Source organism: Polyodon spathula, chromosome 56, assembly GCF_017654505.1.
Source record: "Polyodon spathula isolate WHYD16114869_AA chromosome 56, ASM1765450v1, whole genome shotgun sequence".
In the NCBI taxonomy this organism is placed as follows: domain Eukaryota; kingdom Metazoa; phylum Chordata; class Actinopteri; order Acipenseriformes; family Polyodontidae; genus Polyodon; species Polyodon spathula.
Genome location: NC_054589.1, coordinates 1 through 19,823, shown reverse-complemented (window position 1 = coordinate 19,823; position 19,823 = coordinate 1). Strand labels below are relative to the sequence as shown.

Genomic DNA, 19,823 nt, shown 5'->3' with positions numbered 1-19,823 from the left:
GGTAACTACTACCTGTAAAATAACCGTAGCCACAATAAATATCATATGCAGCAGATTTTTACTATACTATTACAAGAACAGTGACTACTGTGAAATACTGGTGCCACCTGTATTCAAACACTGTTGAGTCAGGCGCAGGCATTTGCAATATCAAGTAGTTTCAAAGAGTACATGTATTCTTTCTTTGGTGTTGCTTCCTAAATACAATACAATCTCCTGGACATGTTTGCTTCAATCCCTATGGAAACAAACACCTTCTAAACCCAGTTGAAAACCTGCTGCCAACGTCATTTGTATTCCACAAGCAAAGACGCTTACCGATTCTAGCTGTTTCCACGAGTTCTCGATGTGTTGCTGCGCCTTGCGACCATCATTGAAATGCTGGAACAAAAACACAAAGCCCGTTAACACAGACGAACTTCCCCTCAGCTCTGTCCCTTTTCCTGCAGTAGAATTCATCGGATTGCTGAAACCCACGTAAAATTGTTATTTGTCCTGATTAAAAACACATGAGTTCTCTTTATAGAAAAATCTCAATGAGAGACAGATGTGTATGCGCCTCTAACCAGTGTGAAGCTAGCATAAGGTACGGAGCACTCCTATGGGTCACAGGACTTTAGAAACCTGCACAGAGTAGTTTACATCTGCAAAATGAAATGGCAGGCAAACACCTACTTTATATGCCAGCCATTTTATAAAGGGGTATGCACTACAGTATACAGTAATACCAAAATAAAATAAAAGAGATTACAATCAGACATTTCAGGTGTGAAAACATCACATTTCATTTTTGTCCCAGTAGATCTTATTTTGCAATAAGTGTCAACTTGTGCACAGAAGACTACCAGCTGACATAAATTCTCAAGACAAGGAAAATGGTGTTAGCTGTGCACCATGTTCTTTTTTTAATAAATGATTTACAGTATGGTGGTATGCCCAGTTGACCCTGTCTCTTATGGTATCGTTTCACAGTCCTTTTGCCCGCCATAAGAGACAGAGTCAACTTTACAGTATATACTAACTTGATATTATCACTCACATATGAGAAGTCAACCGATCATCGAGCACAATCTGCAAGAGATTACATCTCTTATGACATAAAAATAATAAAACAGTTTCTAAAGCAATGCAGCATTTATTCATTGAAGTTACTTATCTGGACTTTAAATAATACATAAAGTGCTCTTGTTATGACACACAAACAGATCATGTTGCATATTCATAACAAAAAGTACCACACAACTACAGGAAAACAGTACAGTACAATATATCACATAGATATCTCATACTAACATACTGGTTTGATTCCAAGCTGAAAAATCTTTCTGCAAATAACGCAAAAGCGGATGAACTTCGCTTCACCCTGACTGCAGACAGGACATCTAACAGGCATACAGGTTTTTACTGGCCATCTGCCTCTTCAAATACAGAAAGATGTAATCTATCTAAAGACTCGGGCAGCAGTATATATGTATGAGAAGCACACCACAGAAGGCTTCTGGCTGGAAAATGGTATCAGAGCCGATTTGCGTTCTTGTACCAGGAGTCTGTTCTCATTTAGCAGTTTGCGTCGTCCAGACTTACTTGCACAGAAAACAATAAAGACTGGTTCACTAATCTAGAATTTAAAAAAGTATGTTGATTGATATTGGCAGCTGGCTCTTTGAGCTAATATATATATATATATATATATATATATATATATATATATATATATATATATATGATACATAATATATCACAGCCTGACTCAATGGTACTTCAGCGAGATTCTTTTTTTAAGGTAATGGAGTTTCCTAAGCAATTAACTTCTCTTATCACACTTAACTCATCCCTTTATGGTAAATACTACCCAGTGTCTAGGGACTGACTATAAAATGTAATATAAAATGAGGCTTCAATTCAGGGCATAGCGGAAAGGTTTTTCAACCCTGTGTAACTGGAGTTCGAATCCTACTTTATGGAAAAGATATGCTTTACCAATATAAAATGTTCCATTGCAGTTAAGGGCTTGATTTGACCAATCTATAACCCACTGGGTTAAGGCACAGCACTAGGGAATCCCCCTGGATTGCATCAGCCACCTTTCATGGGTTATCCTGGGATTTCCCCTAACATAGTGATGCAATACAGAGGGATTCCTCTGTGCTGTAAAATAGTGATGTAAATAATTCAATTCAGTGAACACACCTATAATATGTAGCACACACTTTTACAAACGGGCTGCTGTTCCCATGAGTAATGTGTTTCAGAAATCCCTGACATGCATGCTGTATTATAAGAAAAGTTGTAACACAGTAGATTCCACAGACCTTGATAGTGGGGGGACAGCAGAAGAATGGCTGGCACAACTTATGGACGTTTCATGAGAAACCATTCTGGAGAACGGAACTGGAGGAACTGGAGACATATAGCAACTCCTGCATGTGTTATCAATGAGAAAATCTGAATAAAATGCTAAATATATCACACTTCCCAACAAAAAGACTGCAAGCTTGGATTAGCATCAACGCTATCCTTTGGAGAAATCCTTCTGCACTGCACTAGACACTTTCTTCCCCCATTGCTGAATCCATACCAGCATAATGCAAGAGTTATTGCAGCCTGCAGGGATTCGTTTGTACAGTAAACTGCCTTCTGCTCCACGTAATGAGTCATAGAGGCTTTTTAGGGCTAGGCAAAAATCCAACACCTTTTAACCATGGATTTGACAACGACTGCAGGAGAGATAAAGTCCACATGCAATTAACGCACATTTGATACCTTTTCACATAGAAATCAGACACTGCATTGTCTAAAGTAACTGCATTGTAGTCAGGTATTCAAAAGAAATCACTCTGTTGGATTTGTCATTATGCACTATGTGCCATGCAGGTAGAGGATAAGTGGTGGCACTATAGCCTATGGGCAAAGGTTAAATAAAGTACTCTCGTGATAACACTGGTCTGCTTTTCATAAAGGAGGCCACAGAATCAACAGAGAAGAGAGACTTGCTGGCAGGACTGGGACTCCCCTACCCAGACACAACAGGCTGGTTTCCGCAGGGCTCAGTCATAATGTTACATCACTCTCTGCGCTCTCGCCAGGCTGCCATATTGTGCAAAGCAAATGCGCAGCTGCCAGCGTGCCCAACCACAAAGCAGGCTGGCTTCAAAGACAATAGCGTTTACAGATCCCTTTCTCATGAACCAGAATAAAACAGTTTCACCATGATGTATAATACAGTATGTAATCTAACTCTTAAGAAATCTTCCCATATAAAAAATCTTCTTATGCAAAGAAATACTAAAACGGTAAGGTTTAGACAGACAACAATAAAACCCCTAAAGTTAATAATTTAGAAAACGTTTAACCGAAGACCTACAGTATTGCACTGATTTTCACATTTTCACAAAAAGTTTCATTCTTTCTAGTATTTTGATCCATTGCAAACAGTTGAAATTAAACACCCTTTCAAAGAGAGCTAGTAACTTTGCAGAAGTACTGCAAAATACCAATACAATTTTTGCAGTTCTACATTAAGAGGTTACTGTGTCCAAAATAATGTGTTCTGTAATTTATTATTGTTGCAGGATGTATTATACGGGTTATATTACCATAATTATTGGTTACAGCCTCTGCATGGTGTGTTTAAGTTCTAGTTTTTATATTTGATGCACCCAGACAATAAACCACATCATGTAAGTAAGCATTAAATCTGTCTGTCTCCTAGCAACTCACAATCATAACGGAAAACAAACACCAGTGAGCACTTTCACAACCTAATTCCCCAAACGCAAGGTGACCGGCTAGAAAAAAATTCGCCATTACGAATTAACTGTAACCAGGGCCAACAGAAATCTGAAATAAAAGAACAGCACTAATAGATTCTGGCTTATAATGGCACTGTGTGTGTACTTACGAGGCTGAAATTATACAAAACAAAAAAATATTTTATATTGGTCAGGAGCGTGGAAATCAATAAACCAATCTCACTCAATCAGGACTGAGCAGATCAACAATGATAATGAATTGTGTAAGTATAAGACACTGTCCTTTCGACTGTCGCCCCCAATACCGCTAATTATAAAGACCACCGAACCATCTACCCACATGCAAAAGGACATTACATTCCGACAACGCATAAACTAGTTACTGCATGTTAACAGCCTTTCGATGCTGCATTTTGTAGGAATTCCATATCTTCCATTAAGTATTGATATCACTCATTAACATTGAGAGCGCTGATGATGCACTATGAGTGTCTCTTCCCACTCCCTACTCCACAGAGACCTTTACTAATGGCTTTGTAAAGCCTACTTTAAATAATGCTGACCACTCTGGTTCGCACAGAAGGCTCAGAATCATTGGTGCTGTGTCTTGATCACTCCGGTCCGAATAACAAAGCACTGTAGTCTACATAAATGCAGTAACTGGTGGCCTTTCACCACAATCTGCCTTTGTAGTTCACACTTGACTTATGCTGCAGTATTACATTGCTTAGTTTTTATTTCATTTTATACAGTATCCCTCGTTTCAAGAAATATTTTATACCTTGTGTGTTAGGTGCCTCTCATTGTATAAGAAATGGCACAAACAACTCAGCAAAGCTGCTCAAACTTTGAAAAATGACACCTCTAAAAAGACAAGAATAATGATCGAATGGCAAATAAATGCTTAACTGAACTGTATCAATCAATTATATGGTACAGTATAATTACAATGTTCAACTAAAGTTACAATTACATTGTAATTAATTACAAATTACACAATTACAACTGTAATTGACCCCAAGTCTGATTATCATACTATAGCATTTTTTTTGCTATATTTGGTTTTTCCAAAATGTACAAATGTTACCACAGTGGTACCATAATGGGCTGGCTAGTGCAGCTGCATTGATACATACAGGGTACCCCATTAAGACAGCTTGTACGTAAATGTATGTAACTAATGTATTTTTTGTACAACGTGATATTAAGTATTTATAATAATTGGTAACTCATTCTTCTATTCTAAGTAGGTCAACGCTGAACTTGAGATGGAATGCAGTCAATGACAAAGTTCAAATAATTGACTGGAAAAAGAAGCATTTCAATGAACTGTTTGTCAAGCGATGAGTTTAACAGACACTTTGAACGGATTCTACTGATTGCTATAAAAATAATATATTGGGTTTCAAAAGCTGCCTTTAAACAAGAGCCTCTCCAATAAAGCAAAACTTCGTTTTAAATACTTTTGTCAGTAAAAAATCAAAAGCTGATCTGCAATCATTAGGCAATCTGGAGGGTCCAATGGAAAAAGTTTCACAATGGGCAGATGGGGAATAACTGACATCATCACAACAAACGATAAATGGAAATATGCAGAAAAGAAAATATTATTTCACCATGACAGCAACCAACAAGGAAGTTTTATATGCGAATATGGAAGGACAATTCTCCACATTTATGAAAGATGCAGTACGCAATGCGGTTCTATCACTATTTATTACTTGTAACACCTAATAAACTCATATTGAAAATATCAGCTCTATTAGTGTTGGCTGTTAAATGCTATGAAAAAGAACCAAAACGCCATTTGGAAAAAAAACAAAAAACTTTTAGTTACTGTTAAGCTATTCTGAAAACTCAATGTTGGAGCGACAGGACCCAGAGCTACTGAAAATGACTGCAAACACCATAGAATGCAAATGTAACAAAAAGCTATTAAAATAACAGCTTATTCTTAAACAAGGGGAGTGCATATTCAGCCCAAACCCTAAATAATTATATTTTTGGTATAAAATGTATTAATCACACAATGCAGCTTTAAATACATTGTTTAAAAGATGCTCAATATATCTGCATATTACAATGCCTTTGTATACTGTATTGGTAATGAGGTTAGTGTAAGCTTTACCAATGAATTCTTCATAGATTTCCTGGAAAAAGGCTAACCAGAAGGATGTTGGTTCTAGCCCTTATTTCCTCTGCACAGCTTGCATTTTGTAGTACAGTACAAACCACCCCCCTAAAAACCTAACCTTGTGCCTGTGTATACTGTAAGTTATCATGGTTAGAAGTAAGATATCCAGACAAAAGTTGCCTAGTACACTTGAGAAGTAGCTTAAACGTTCTCTACTCAAATGAGTTTCTCTGGAATTAAGTTCTAGTTTCAGCTACTCTAATTTGCTAGGTAATTCTAGCATAAAGCTATTCATGACAGTAAGTTTAACAGTAAGATATGGTATACTTTACATATGAGGTGGTCTATGGAACCTGCTTCCAGAAATCAAACAGTCAATCACTGTTGTATGGCTAACTTTTGGCATAGATCTTAACATTTACCATCCAAAACAACTTCTAAAAAGTCTTTCCTTAGTTGATCCATAAAAATCCCTATAAACCATTTTTTCCCCTGCAATATTCATTAATGTATTTATTATTTTCCAAGCTGTATTAGGATATAATTTATTGTAAAAAGTTGCAAGAATAAAACCAATCAACCAACTAACCAATAGAATAAGTAAACATCCTTTCCCCTCCCTACAATCCTAAGGATAGTTAGTGTGAGACAGCTGCTGTGTAACCAGTCCTTTCTCAATCAAAGCCAGCACGGGAGGCTATAATAAGAGTAGCATAGAGTAGGGCTTGTTCCTCCAGTGAAGAGTTTTCCGCTCCCTGTTACTCAGTAGAATGCTGACCTATGTCTGAAACTGCAAGCGCGTTCTCTCTGTCACAGCTGTGGCTGCCGACTGACGAGGCCTGGACTGGATACTGTGCTGCTCTCTCTCTCTCCTCTCTCTCTCTCTCTCTCTCTCTCTCTCTCTCTCTCTCTCTCTCGGAAGTGATTAAAACACAGCACTTCATTCTGGGATCCAGTAAAATCCATAGAGGAGCCTCCACAAACGCTCCTGGAGTATTGCAGTTATCCCACGAATGAGGATGGCCGAGCGGGCTGTCTACAGCCATCCTAACGAGTAAAATAACCGTATGATCAAACATCCTCGTTCCAAAATGTGAGGAGGTGATCTTTAACAGCCTTGGCAGGTCAAAGCATCACGTGTTTGTTTGGACTGAGAAAATAAAAGACTGGGGAGTCACTTAGAGGTACACAGAAACCAGCAAATTTAGATGAAAGGATTTTGTTTAGCTGAAAAGCTTCATAAATTGTTAAACAGTGTGTAATAATAATGGGCAGCTACTCAAGGGACAAAGGACAAATTTGTAATTGTACTAGCTCAGAAGTAATTACATCATGGGAGATGGGACTTTGGGAATCATGAGAAACTCAGTGAGACTCACTTTTGTGTTGATAAGGTCAAGCATGGTAAATTATGTTTTGTAAATACACTGGATAAGAGAGGAGTTGGTTCCCAGTAAAGTGTGTGACCCCCTTAATACTGGATGAGTCACAGCTGGAACTACACTAGAAAAATCATCTACAGTAAATACTTTTCCTCTTACTCCTTTGGAAGGAGGGAAAGGGGGAATTTAGTGATCATGAGAGTCCACTAGGGCTATGACAACAACTGCACTTATTTCACTTGTAAACAGAGCTGGAATCAAGTTCAGGTCTACAAAAGTCCTTAAAAGCTAATGAATGATCACGCTGGCATGCTGTGCCACTTACTGTAGCCCCCTAGTGAGTTATTAACCTTCTCAGTGCTGATCTGTGGCACAGCTTTGAAGAGGTTTGAAACCACCTGTTGAAGGGCAATCGAATTCTGAAGCAACCAAAGGCCGTACCATCCATGGCTAGAGTCCAGTCAACAAGAAGTGACAGTAAACAAAGTCAGAAGTCAGATTGTACATTCAATCTTGAAAGTTGAACTCAGTGACATCTGAACATAAATAAGAGCTCTCTATATAAATGTCATTACTTCTCTTCTGGGCTATTAATATGTTGCGGGATTAAATGCATGATGTGTGGAGGAGATCAAGCACACTGTACTGTACATACAAGGCTCAGTCACAGAGGGGACATCCACTCAGCAGGCTCTCTATCCGTACCCAACCTAATATAAGTTCACTGTGGTAAACCAATCCAAGGACGGTAAAGCACAGAGGATGACTTGGTAAATGACAGCATTGTTTAAAAGGGATGAAGTGCACAATAACCATGCTAATTTACCATGGGAAACTTTTTACAATGCCAGCATGAGCCTTAATGTTGTGAGTTTCAGGCCTATTGCAGACTTTCCACAGGAAACACCTCCGTGCCCCCCTGGGGTGCCAGCAGTGCATCAGCGCTGTCATTCCTCACTCTGCTATAGTGCAATTAGCTGGAACTGCACTAACATCCCGGGGAAAACTAGCGAGGCTCTGTTTAACACCCAGCTAAGAAAGCAACCTCTGCTGATTCAACACGACACTCTTACAATGTCTGCTACCAAATGAACCAATTACAGGTACCTGTAACAATCCCTTTTTTATAACTACTATATGAAGTACAATGCTGAAGGCCTTAATGTCGTGTTTGATCAATGTTACCGTGACAACGTGCCATGTTGTTATACAATAGTGCATACTTATAGTCCCCATGTCTAGCATTTACACCAATTTTCATCCATGTGGTGCTGATACAGTATTGAGAGGTGCATGGACTTATATATGAAACCAAATAAGTACATTATACATAAGTATATTAACCCCATGTGCCCCATTTGTGTATCAGTAATTGCAGGCCTATTTATTAATTAAGATGTGATTTCTGAGCTGGACAGCACCTCTGATGTGTATATGTCTGTTTAGCCAGATGAAACTACTTTGTAACAATTATATTAGTTTCCAAAGCAGAAATGATTAATCCAAATCGGAGCACAATTATTATTTTTTTTTTTACAGAGCAAAAGTCCAGCTCAAGCCATATAAACATACCCTTGCTGTTATACCGCTAATGCTGCTATTGTAGTCAATTAAATTAGACACACATCTTTTGATGTACAAAAGATCAGAGCAATAGGGTTCTATATTCAAGTCCTTCTGAAAATAATTAAGGAATACTGGCAGATTAAAGCAAGAGATGTGAGCTAGTTCACGGTGCTACAGCCAGTGCAATGTGTTTTCAGTTTGATATTTTATATTCACAAGGCAGGCACATGGCAGTGCAGAGATCAGAGATTCAGAAGCGCGACTTCTTTTTCCAGTACTTTTACAGCAACTCTCTGATGTAACCCATAGGCCGGACATTATGACACTAAAGAAAATGACTTTGATGTCAATTTGCACTTAAAGTTGATGGATTCTCAGTGCAGGCACAGCTAAAGGGTGACATTCACGAAACTGTTAGGCTAACGAGGCATGAGAACGAAGGTGCTAACCACCCCACCCCCCCACCCCCCAAGCAGAATTCCAGCATTTATGAACTATCGAAGGAATTATTGACAGCAAGGTTTAACACTGCAATGAGCCAGGGTGCGACAAGGCTGGAGTTTAACAGACTGTGATTGGAAAAAGCAGCAAAGCATCCAGGAGGAATAATAGCATGGTACTGCCCCATCTCTTCTTTTATTTATTACAGGCATCAAATTTGAAGAGAATAAACATGCAGAATAAATATGAACAGGCTAAACACAATAATCAACTCACTAGTTACTTGATAGGCCTCTCTTTTTTTTAAAAGACGCATCTGAAGCTTCCAGCTGTGATTGTAATAGGACTTAGCAGGCTGGTTCCAGGTCTTTGATTACTTTCAGTTTAAGTCACTTACTTTGACTGTATTAGCTTGATACTTTCACAAACCAATAAGGGTAAACCAACTTCAAAATCTAATTTTAACAGTATATTTATAGACCTAGACCTAATTTGGCATTATTATTTGCTCAATTTATGACCCAGCATTTTTACACTTAGAACTTTAAAGTCTGTTTCAAAGCTCTTCTCAAAATGTCCGCTCTAGTATGTATTCAAATATTTTCCTTTATTCTTCTGTATTGTACATTATCTAATTTTATTTCTTCTAAAAACTACAAAATTGAAGGTAATGCTGGTTCATTTACTTTTTTTTTTTTATTTCTTATATATGTACGCACACATAGGATTGGAATCTATACTGCATTCATTAAAATTCAACAACGGAAAGTCGCTATTACTGTAATCACAGCCAAAGAACCACAAAACAAAAGGTGTTAATTATCCAGAGTTGCACTGAGAAAAAGGCATCTCTTTTACATGACAGGTGCATTAGTCCTATCACAAGGGTGACAGCACCCTGTAGGTACCACCACCACCACTAAGAATGCTGAACATTCACTTCCCATGCCAGCGCCACTTCGCTCACCAGTGTTCTGCTGGCACTCTTTTCATTAGAGCTCCAACAGATTAGAGCATCTGAGTGCAGCTTGTGTATGTTTCAATGGGAAAAACGCTGCCTTTTTCATGTGTGTCGGAATTCTGAGCTACATGTTCCCTCAATGCTCATTATTGTTTCTATTGAACTTTGAATTACAGCTTTAATTTTAAGGTTTCAATGCTGGCAGCAATCATATATGGTTTAAAATAAATCTACTACTAAGAAATAAAGATTAAATTCATTATAGAGAGAGGGGTTTTTTATATCTACAGTTTTAAAATTGCTTTGAATTCCAGTGGATTAGCTGGTATCACTCTGGTGTTTCACATTGATTTGTTGCTAATATGTGCCCGTTTTAAACGTTACCTTTAGAACTAGAAAATTCAGAACAAAGTAAGAACAAAACTGGAGTTATTCAGATTTTAAAACAATTAAATCCAATTAAAATGTACAGCTATTATTTTTAAGTTTTACCGGCATTTTTTAAAGCATTGTGTTTTGTTAGTTGCTTACTGCAATGGTGTCTAAAATGGGAAAGTAGTTTCCATTACCCAGATTAGTTCTACAACTCGACTAATAGAAAAGACAAATCCTTCAACTCCTACCCTGTCCTGTTGTAACAAACTGCAACAGAAGTGTAAAAAAGACAAACAGATAGATACTGTATGAGCGCCTCCAGTACAGTATACACACACACCGACAGATAGATACTGTATGAGTGCCTCCAGTACAGTATACACACACACCGACAGATAGATACTGTATGAGCGCCTCCAGTACAGTATACACACACAGACAGACAGATACTGTATGAGTGCCTCCAGTACAGTATACACACACACCGACAGATAGATACTGTATGAGAGCCTCCAGTACAGTATACACACACCGACAGATAGACACTGTATGAGCGCCTCCAGTACAGTATACACACACACCGACAGATAGATACTGTATGAGTGCCTCCAGTACAGTATACTGTACTGAGAGAGCCTCCAGCCTAGTATACACACACACCGACAGATAGATACTGTATGAGCGCCTCCAGTACAGTATACACACACAGATAGATACTGTATGAGTGCCTCCAGTACAGATAGATACTGTATGAGAGCCTCCAGTACAGTATACACACACAGACAGATAGATACTGTATGAGAGCCTCCAGTACAGTATACACACACAGACAGATAGATACTGTATGAGCGCCTCCAGTACAGTATACACACACAGATAGATACCGACAGATAGATACTGTATGAGTATGAGCCTCCAGTACAGTATACACACACACCGACAGATAGATACTGTATGAGAGCCTCCAGTACAGTATACACACACACCGACAGATAGATACTGTATGAGCGCCTCCAGTACAGTATACACACACACCGACAGATAGATACTGTATGAGCACACACACCAGATAGATACTGTAGAGAGCCTCCAGTACAGTATACACACAGCCGACAGATAGATACTGTATGAGCGCCTCCAGTACAGTATACACACACACCGACAGATAGATACTGTATGAGAGCCTCCAGTACAGTATACACACACACCGACAGATAGATACTGTATGAGTGCCTCCAGTACAGTATACACACAGTGACAGATAGATACTGTATGAGCGCCTCCAGTACAGTATACACACAGAGACAGATAGATACTGTATGAGCGCCTCCAGTACAGTATACACACACACCAGACAGATAGATACTGTATGAGCGCCTCCAGTACAGTATACACACAGAGACAGATAGATACTGTATGAGCGCCTCCAGTACAGTATACACACACCGACAGATAGATACTGTATGAGCGCCTCCAGTACAGTATACACACACAGCGACAGATAGATACTGTATGAGAGCCTCCAGTACAGTATACACACAGCCGACAGATAGATACTGTATGAGAGCCTCCAGTACAGTATACACACAGCGACAGATAGATACTGTATGAGCGCCTCCAGTACAGTATACACACAGCCGACAGATAGATACTGTATGAGCGCCTCCAGTACAGTATACACACACACGACAGATAGATACTGTATGAGCGCCTCCAGTACAGTATACACACACACCGACAGATAGATACTGTATGAGAGCACTGTATGAGAGCCAGTCCAGTACAGTATACACACACACCGACAGATAGATACTGTATGAGAGCCTCCAGTACAGTATACACACACACCGACAGATAGATACTGTATGAGAGCCTCCAGTACAGTATACACACACACCGACAGATAGATACTGTATGAGCGCCTCCAGTACAGTATACACACAGTAGACTGTATGAGCGCCTCCAGATAGACAGATACTGTATGAGAGCCTCCAGTACAGTATACACACACCGACAGATAGATACTGTATGAGCGCCTCCAGTACAGTATACACACAGTGACAGATAGATACTGTATGAGCGCCTCCAGTACAGTATACACACAGCGACAGATAGATACTGTATGAGAGCCTCCAGTACAGTATACACACAGCGACAGATAGATACTGTATGAGCGCCTCCAGTACAGTATACACACAGCGACAGATAGATACTGTATGAGAGCCTCCAGTACAGTATACACACAGCGTCTGGGTTATCTATCCCCATTGCAGTTAACACACTGGGGGTGAACTAGTTACATGGATTCATAATAACTGTGTATGAGCCATTTCATTCAGTCTCCAGTTTGCCAGCATTCTTCCCCTCCTACAGGAATCAGCATTCACCATACATTATAAAAGTCCAACAATGAAGAACACAGCTGGCATCTAGGACCAACACACTGTGCCCTCTCCAGTTTGCATCGCTAATGTGAGGGACATGAACCCTTTCCAGCAGCAGCCATTTCACAATAAACACTCTTAAACCTCCCTGTGAAGACAGAAAACCATATAAGGTTAGCATGTAGTCTGAAGCTAGGAAACATTTCAGTGTAACTGTACTGATAGTTTAAATGAACAACTCATGTACTATATGATTTTTTAAACGATCAATTAATTAATTAAATGATCCATTAATTAATTATCAGGATCGCACCAAAAATAAAATTACAGAAAATGCACAATGATATCCCTGCAAGGCAGGCATCCTGAGATATGCCTGTTTAAAAAGCGGCTGAGCGAATGAGTCTAAGAACCACATGGGCCAGGTCTGTGTCGCCTCATCAGCAACGTCATGCATACTAATGCAGGTTATGCACTGACTCAAGGATTCAGGGATTAGCAGGAACAGAGCAAAGACTGTAAGAAGCAGAGTTTGTAGGAGGAAACCACAAACTACACAGAAGAAAAAGGCCAGAGATATATCAAACAGGACAAAGAGGGGGTTATTTTCTTCCATAAAGCCAAGAAAAAGGTTCTTAGAATCAGCAATAGCCTCACACTGTGCAGCATGTGGCAAGGGAGGAAGGTTGTAGGACAGCATGGCTGTACCAGATGTGCTGTGAGAGGCAATATGGAGGACCACTGAGTATTTTATTATTGTACTTTTTATTATACTGCAATTGTTCTACTCTCCAATTCAGAAAATGCATTTATTGTTTGTTAGTACCTAATTCTAGAGCTGGGACGAACTCACATTTTTTAGGTTAAAAAATGAAAAAAACTTTGAATACATTCAAAATATATACATATTTGAGCTAAAATACACTGATTGTGCCATGCATTGTGGGTTATTAAGGTTATTTTGGCCAGTCAGTGTACGATTTCCTTATAAAATCACAAATAACTCATACTCAGTGAACATGAATTGTATACATTTGAATGTTTAAACATTAATGCAGCAGACACTTAAAATGTCAATCAATTCCTGATCATAGATAAAAAAAGAAAAAAAGGTTTGAATAACTTTCCAAATGTGCAAAAATGCAAACATAAGAGGAAATAACACCTTTTAGAAAGTTGCTTTATTGACCTAACAATGTTAACCAAGCTGACCACACGACTCGACTCTTTCTTCTCTAAATATAGCATGTGAGGCCATGGTTTCAAAGAGCTTCCTCCACTCTTTATATTACATATCATATTTTATCATATTTTTATATTTTGAAATGAGTAAAAATCATGTTAATATTACGAACTCAAGACCTTGAGAATGTTGAAGAGCACTTGAAATATATACATAGTCTTGACAGCAGGAAAACATCATCCAGGTCTAAAATCTCCATTAAAATGTCCCTACAGTTTCCCTCGTTCTGTAGTTTCTGTAGTGCCTGCTACACTTTTAAATGTACCATACCCACTTTGCAAAAGCTAGAAAAACACCAGGGGTTTTTTAAATAACACTTCCATTCCACTGAGTGTGCCAAAGACACAAAGGAAAGCAACAGACAAAAACTGCTTCGGAGGCCAACCACAAGCATGGAGCACATTTTAAAAATAAGATCAAAGCTGGCCGATGCAAACAAACATTACCATACGACTGCACGAAGGCTTTCTGACAGCAGCCGCTGGGTTCAATATGCTCCAGGTTTTTAAGCACAGCTATCTGCATGTGTTGTCTTATCTGCTGCAGTGACTGTACCTAAATGCTCCCTCCCACTGCTCTCAGACCAGCTTCATTAGCTGCCTCAGATGTGCATACACTGTGTATGTTTATGTTAATCTAGAACTAAAACTAAGAGGAGGACTGTTATACCTGGGAGATACAGTATCTTTGAAAGGCAGGAAGGCTTATGCGTAATGCAGACTCCCAGGGAAGTTTACAGGCGCTGGTGTTTCAATAGTACGCTGGAAGTCGGCCAAGTAAAAACACAAGATACAGTGCAGCATGACTGAAGGCTAAGCACATCATGAGAAAAGTATACATCAGCTGTGCTAGGCTGTGCCGCAAACTCGGGAATTCATTTTCAGACGCGTATAAGCTTTCACTGGCTTTGTAGAAAACCTGAGACTGAAAGACGGATGCACATGAGACGGATAAACTGCACAAAATAACAGTTTTAAGCGCTAGCCCTATTGTACTGCCCCCTCTCCAATACCTGTCATAGATTCAGTTAAATGATTTCAGAGCATTGGATATCTGCCAAGTCTGGTACAACACTCAATGTGATAACAATCCACAATTGTACAAGCCTATGATACAGGTTCATAGAAGATGACACCTCCTTGCTGATTAAAATATGAGATCAAGGAGTAAGGGCAATGCTTCAATTGTTCTCAACGCACTACAGTGCTCTGAGCACTACAATAGTTACCCTATATACTAAAGTTTGATGTAGTTATTGAATCTAGAACAAGGTCAGTTAGGACACAACAGATCTGCATTCTTTCTTGTTGGTGTTATTCCTGCTTTAGCATTAACAAGCTGCAAATTGCTCAAGACAAATGGTATTATGTTTAATTAGAGATCAAGGAAATGCTACTGCGGGGAATATTGTATTTATAAAACTCATATGAAAACGTACAATTAGATTATTCAATCTGTGGTCGATATAAAGGAAGATGGATGTTGAAATTGAGCCAGCATTTATTTTAGAAATGTACAGTATTCATTAGAATTCTTCATATTTTGCTTGTTTGTTGCTTGTGTAGGAGTATTTTTATATGAAATCTTAAGAGCATTATACAGTATAAGCACTACCATATACCGCAAAAACTGCTAAACAAAACAAATGACTGTACAGTAAAGAAATCGCATGCATTACATTCTGCACTGCACTATGGCAAGAATGCCCAGAATATTTTCTTAACAGTAAAGTGATGTACTTCCCTATTAAAAAGGAACAAAGCTTTAACTATGAGACCAAAATCCCCCCCCCAGCTCTTCTTTGAGAAAATACATTTATTCAACTGTAACCCCAGAGCACAATCTGTGAAGCACAATGAAAGCATTTTTTGCTTGTATTAATTTAATAGAATGGTTTTGTTGTGTGCTGGTTCTGCTTTGGTGAGTATAAGAAATGTTGAGAGAGACTGCTCAGCACCTTCATTAATTTAATCTTTTTGGTCTTTGAACAATGCTGAACTGTGCATCATGTGAAACAGGTCCTCTTCTGTGGTGTGCCTAATTAATAATCAATATTCTTTCATGAAGTCTGCAGGACTATTAATTAAAGGCAATTTTATATTAAACATGCAGTTATTAACAGGAATTGCATCTTCCTATTATTAACAGCTAATGTTGAAGAATGACTTGGTAATACCTTAGAACAATCATAACTACTGGTGCTCTATATGTTGCCCTGGTAACACAATGGCACAGATTTCTGAAGGTCTCTACACCAAAATGTCACTTGCTCCATTTTTTTAGGTCCTCGTTCAAAAAAATGGGAACCCTTTTTATGCGCGGATTGCGTCTGTCCATGGCGATAACTGGTTTCCGGTAACTGTGGACTGTTCAAATTGCATTCTCTATAATCCAATAAACTCTAATTTTATACAGATATTTTTAGCCTTTCAGGTACTGTGTGATTACTACATGACTACAAGGACCTTCGTGATGCTCGTCCATGGATCTGTTTAAGTAAAATAAATGCATTCATCTTACAAACCAAGCAACAATCAACTTGTAAGATTAAGTACACGATTCAATGGTGTGCCTGCAGTGTTTGTTAGCGTTTGGTCTTTCACAGACCATCACTCATGGTATTTGGTTTTTAGTCACAGAATGAAGAAACCACTAAGTAAACCACAAGCCCCTGACAGAAAAGATGTAAAAAGGACATCCTCCTAAAATAAAACAGCAATAAAAATCTGTACATGTTTATATTAAATCAATTAATGTAGGGATTACTGTCCCTGGTGGACCTTAACTTTAATTTTCAACAGACTGCACTTTTATGGCCGTTTATGGCCTCTTCGCAACCGTCTTTTTAGAGAGAACCTTGATCTCAGTCTGTCCATTTCAGCAGTACAGTACACCACTGGATTGGATTGCAATCAAAAACACATTCTAAAACTAGTCCCGGTAAGCATGTTATCCCACGCTAGATATACCCATGCTTGTGGCAGAGACCTTAATAAAACTGGCCCATTGTGTTGCAGACTACTGGAATATTATTTATGAACTTAAATATCTCCCACTTCGCTGCGGGTCGTTCCTGACACAATGATGCGCTTTTCTGCTCCACCGCGTTACTTCCAGTCATTCCCCCTTTAGACGCTGCACTCACTCCTATCGCTGCAGCCAGCAGGCAGGATTTTGTTGCATACAACAACTGACCTCGATTTTTAACCCAGTTTCCTTTGCAGATTAACTGGACAGGGCAGTGCTGCCTCTCTACAAAGTAAAATTGCTTGGAATCTGGTAATTGGAATAAAAAACAAACAGAACAATTTAGAGCTTCAAAGCAAAATCTGAGAGGTGAAAACAGTCTGGTTGACAGACTTATTAAAATATGTAATTATCTTGAGAAGGTTACCGTCTGAACATGATGTGCATTGGTAACCAGATGGGTTCAGCGATTCACTTTAACAACTTCATGTGCAAGCTTTGGGAATCTATCCGAATGTATTTTACAAGAAAGAAACTGATCCGACGAGGCTGCCCGCGTGTGTGGAAAGGAGGTTCTTTCTTACCGATTTGCGCTCCTGCTTGAGCTCCTGGGTGTATCGTGACAGCTCGCTGATGATCTGGACTGATAAGTTCTCAGCGATGACCTCATGTTGGCCGGCGTAGTCGTTCATCTCGTTCAAGGTCGTCAGGAAGGCCCGGCATGATGTGTACCTGCCAGGGACTTATGTGTTATCATTAGCAGAGCACAGATGTGCACTGGGATAGAACATATATAACACTATTAGGAAATGATGCATTATTCCAAGGAGCTTACTCTTAAAACTACCTTTTGAAAAAATTTTACTAATTGCTAGTTAACACTAACCAAAAAAAACAGTACATTTAATTAGACTGGATTAAACGCTTTGGAAACTTACAGTAGAGGGGATCTAGTACAACAACTACAGTTGACTTACAGATTTCCTTATACTACTTTTGTGACTGTTTTTATATTTCTATCCAGACAAGACTAGGCAGTTCATATCGCAGAATGCTTTTGAGTAACTTACTGCAACACATGGAAGGCAAGTGACCCAGGCAAATCACCCAGGACAGAGAGAAAAATATCTACTGAAAGACAGAAATTGAGAACGGTGCCTAAATGTTATTCAGAAAGGGGTGCTGTAGACTTACTTGTATTCGTCCTCCGAGTTCTTCTTGGGTTGATACTTCTTTGAAAGATTCCTGGGAATAAACAGTGATATGTTTCATTAATGATCAATACTTCTGAACCAAAGCGTAGTTCCTTGCCCACTTGCCCACTTGTACACTGAATATTTGATCGATACCTGATAAACCACTACAAATAATATACCCGTTGTAGCACTGTAGCGCTCTATATCTGAAAACAAGACTGTTTCTGTCATTAATATGCAGAGTGAATAGTGGCCAGTTAGCGCTGCCAATACCCTGCTCCCACTGAGCCTCATACAGATTAGTCTGTCATTATCCTTTTAAACCTCCAAAACTGTCATACAGTTGTACAATGCTTTTAAAACTTGTGGGTGAAGTAATCAGGCAAAGGAAAACCCATAAGGTGAGTGCACTGGAATGCACACAAACATCTTACCAGTTCTCATTCTCAAAGCCAGACCCAAATCCCTAGTTGAAAGCTGCCAAAAAACTTTGCTGGGTAAGAATAATCCACAATGCAGCATCTACTTTATGTTTTCATTATGAATTTCCTAAGACTGCCACATGTTTTTGGATACCTGCATTGATGGCTTTGTGGTTGCACACCTGAAATGTTAAGTACTATACCTCAGAAACCAGGGTCTGTCTGAAGGACTGCAATTACAAAGTAACGGGTCTAAAAGCGTCTCTATACATTTCTGCACTCCGCTGCACTTACAGTACTGTGTGTGTTTAGTACCAAAAAAACAAAAACACAGGAAAAGACGTGGAATCTTAAAAAGACTCCATTATTTGCACAACACGAGTCTCTGTTTAACTTGGTGCACTGCCAAACAGTGAGCTTGATAAAAGCACTGCAATATAAACCCTGCACTTATCGGAGCAGTTCTTTCCTGCAGCACAGAACAGAACAGTAAATAGAGCTTCTCTATTTTATTGCATTGAACTGATATGCGATAGGCTCAATTTGACAGCTTAGGAGGATATCCTAAATCTGTTACTGCAATGCTTCACTGATACAGAACAAAGTTTATAAACTGTGTGCTGCAGAGACAGACCAGCCATCTTCTTGTTTATTTTTAATGGTACTGTACCGAACATTCACCACCCTCTATTGTAAACTTAGTTTACTTGGGGGCATTGTTTTAAGCTCAGTGAGCTGTAGTCAGTGGTCTGGGGTGTACTGTAGCTGCTCCAGAGTGACTTTGCCCACTTTTCCCTGCATGAAAAAAAATCGATTTCCTTGACATGGCTAGCCTCCAGTCAAACTGGATTCATCAGACAGACTCGACAGCAAGCAAACAGCTCTCACAGTATGGCAAGATAACTAGATGGTCATTTCAATACAAGCACTGCTACTAAAGCTAGCTGTCATTTATTTAATGCTTAGTTGGGGAAGTCAGTTTATGCAAAAACTCAGCATA

General features: G+C 39.1%; 1 long non-coding RNA gene across 1 annotated transcript; it reads right to left on the bottom strand.

The window, feature by feature from the left end:
- Nucleotides 1–314: 314 nt before the first annotated feature.
- On the bottom strand, nt 315–18,494 carry LOC121307522. The gene is made up of 3 exons (XR_005948355.1): nt 18,400–18,494; nt 17,790–17,937; nt 315–381 (listed from the first exon to the last, which is right to left on the bottom strand). It is a non-coding gene; the product is annotated as an uncharacterized LOC121307522 (long non-coding RNA).
- Between the last annotated feature and the right edge of the window lie 1,329 nt (nt 18,495–19,823).